This window comes from Myodes glareolus, chromosome 3 (assembly GCF_982192425.1).
Source record: "Myodes glareolus chromosome 3, mMyoGla1.1, whole genome shotgun sequence".
Lineage (NCBI taxonomy): Eukaryota > Metazoa > Chordata > Mammalia > Rodentia > Cricetidae > Myodes > Myodes glareolus.
In genome coordinates this window covers 74,855,276-74,858,313 of record NC_142028.1, presented here as the reverse complement: position 1 = coordinate 74,858,313, position 3,038 = coordinate 74,855,276, and the positions used below count along the sequence as shown (strand labels likewise).

Here is a 3,038-nt window from a genome sequence, read left to right as displayed (position 1 = left end):
GCTGGTAGGGGTGTGGTGATGTGAGACTGAGAAGAGGGGGTGGGCATTGGCGCTGTGCTGATCTTTGTAACCTCCAGATGTAATGGTGCTGAGAACCTCAGCCTCCTTAGTGCTCACTGGACAGCTGCCTGTGAAATGCCCTTTAAATGTGGTTCACTATTCTGTGGGAGCATCTGCTGTTATGTTTGTGCTTTCCTAATTCTCTGTATAAGTATTTTGAGTCCTCTCTTTCCTTATTCTAGATTACCATTATTTTTCCCTTCAAGGAAAGTACTCTTTTAAAGAAATGTTTTCTTTGCTTCTCCTAAAAAGACAGATAGAAATATAGATATTTTTTAGTTTGAATCTAAAAAAAAAGGTAGCTTTAGATTTATCACTTAAAGCTACAGTATACCTGTAATTGTTTGTGTGTAGAGGAAGGAGGGGTTAAAAAGGAAGACATAACTTATCTCCTCACATATCTACATAATTCGTCAGCATTCCCTGGGAAGATTACAGTGTCTCCAGTGCACTGCACACGTGACCTTCTGTCATTACTCATAGGGCTACATGTGTGTGCCTGGTCTGTGTGTTCTGTCATCTTCATCTGTTTATTTACTCTCTTTTGCATATGTTTGTGGTGCATGCGTGCATGTGTATGTGTGTGTGTGAGAGAGAGAGAGGCAGAGACAGTGTGTGTATGAGTGTGTGTGTGTGTGTGTGTGTGTGTGTGTAAGGATGTGTGTCTGGTCAGAGACTGACATGGGGTGCTTCATCAGTTGCTTTTGCCCTATTCCTAAAGACATGGTCTCTCAGTTAAATACAGTCCTCTCATTTCAGCTACAGTAGATAGCTTTCTTATTCTGGGGATCCTCTGTCTCTCCTTTTCAGAGACGAAATAAGAGGGTGAGACAGCGCACATGTCATGGGTTATTTTCAGGTTCTAGGAGTTATGTGAAAAGACTTAGCTATTCCTCATTTCCTGAGACATTTTTGTCATCAGCCTTATTTGATAGATGGAGATACAGAAAAATTGGGAGGTGCACAGAAACTAAACAGTGTCCTCAGAATTCACATCCCACCTCTTCTTAATTAAAAACTACTGTTTTTTATTTTATACATATGTGTTTTTGCCTACATACATGCCTGTAACCATATGTGTGTCTGGCCTGTGGAGGTGAGAGGAGGGAGTCACATTGCCGGGAACTGGAGGCACAGACAGTTCTGAGCAATCTCTCCTTGGGATAGCAGTCAGTGCTCTTAACCTTTGTGCCATCTCACCAGACTGTATCTGCATCTTCTGTCTGGTTAGCTGGCCTGTGTGTCAGGTGACTCATAGATGAATGTGATTTTCTTACAGCGTCCACTATGTGGGTGATTCCAGGACACAACCAAACCCGGGTTTCTGAGTTTATCCTGCTTGGCTTCTCCAGTGACCCCACGACCAACAGCATCCTCTTCATTGTGTTCCTTCTCATCTACCTGAGCTCAGTCATGGGCAATGGGCTCATCATCCTGCTGATCTGCCTGGACACATAACTGCACATTCCCATGTACTTCTTCCTCTGTATACTTGCCATGTTGGATATGGGCTACATCACCACTACCATGCCCCAGATGTTGGTGAATCTTCTTGATCACTCTCAGACCATCTCCTTTGCTGGCTGCTGGATGCAGATGTATATGTTTGGTGCCCTGGGTGTAACTGAGTGCACCTTCTTTGTTGTCATGGCTTATGACAGATATGTGGCCATTTGCTACCCACTGCATTATACTGTCATCCTCAACTGGGAAATGTGCATATGGCTGGCAGCTGGGTCTATGGTCTGTGGTTTCCTCTCTGCTTTGTTACATACTTTCTTCACTATGAGTCTACCATATTGTGGACCCAACAAGGTCAACCACTACTTCTGTGAAGGTCCTGCAGTGCTTAGCCTGGCTTGCATGGATACCCACATCATTGAGATGGTAGACCAGGTTTTGAGTGTTTTTATGATTCTTACTCCAATTTCCCTCATTGTGGCCTCCTACATTCATATTGCCATGGCTATTCTCAAGATCAAGTCCAGCCAAGCCCGCTGCAAAGCTTTCTCTACGTGTGCCTCCCACCTTATTGTGGTCACATTATTCTATGGTCCATCCTCTTACATCTACCTGAGGCCCAACTCTAGCTACTCTCCTGAGAAAGACAAGCAGATCTCACTCTTTTACAATGCCTTTACTGCCTTGCTCAACCCTATGGTCTACAGTCTGAGAAACAAGGACATCAAGAGGGCATTTCTCAAGGTGATGGCACATAGTAGGGTGGACTAGTGAACCAGGATCTAGGAAAAGCTAGAGTGTATTATCCACTTTTTGGTTAGGGACAGAATCTTAATTTTATTTAGCTGTCCTGTGTATTTGACATATTTAGTACTTCGTAACTAGGACAAACCACTGTGAAAAAAGGTGACTATCTTGATTGACAGGCTATAATATGATATAATTCCAAACACTTCAGTAATCTTACTGGGTTATAAGTATAAATAATCATTTGTTGTTCATGCTTGTAGCTGTAGGTTGTGAGTGACCTTCTTTTCTCTCACATCCATCCTGAAGGAGGAACCTTATATCCAGCATGACATCCTAGAACAGAAAGGAAGGCACAGTGGGCAAACTCACAATGACTCACCTCAAGAATGACCTGCATCTCTTTCTACACATTCTCTTGGCCAAAAAGTAGTATGGTCCAGCCTGACAGTAGGATGTGAGAAGTGTTTTGTCTAGAGATAAGTAATACACGTTCTGTGAACATGGTCTGATATGTTGGATTCTCTACTTAGAAGTCAGCAAGTCATAGGCATCATGTATCTTGGTGTACTTCCCAGAACACAACAGCATACCTATAAACCAACACAAACATGCTAAGTGTGGATAGCATAGTAGAGAGAGTAGAAGGCTGAGGCACTGTATGCTAAGTAGCACAGTGTAAACAGAGGTAAACTGATAGAGTGTGGAAGAGAGGTAATACAGCTCAGAGAATGAACTTCACATAGAAATTCATTGTGGTGTATGGGGAA

The 3,038-nt window shown here is 42.9% G+C and overlaps 1 pseudogene; it reads left to right on the top strand.

The window, feature by feature from the left end:
- Nucleotides 1-1,347: 1,347 nt before the first annotated feature.
- On the top strand, nucleotides 1,348-2,292 carry LOC125410763 (olfactory receptor 2A12-like; annotated as a pseudogene).
- The last annotated feature ends 746 nt before the right edge of the window (nucleotides 2,293-3,038 follow it).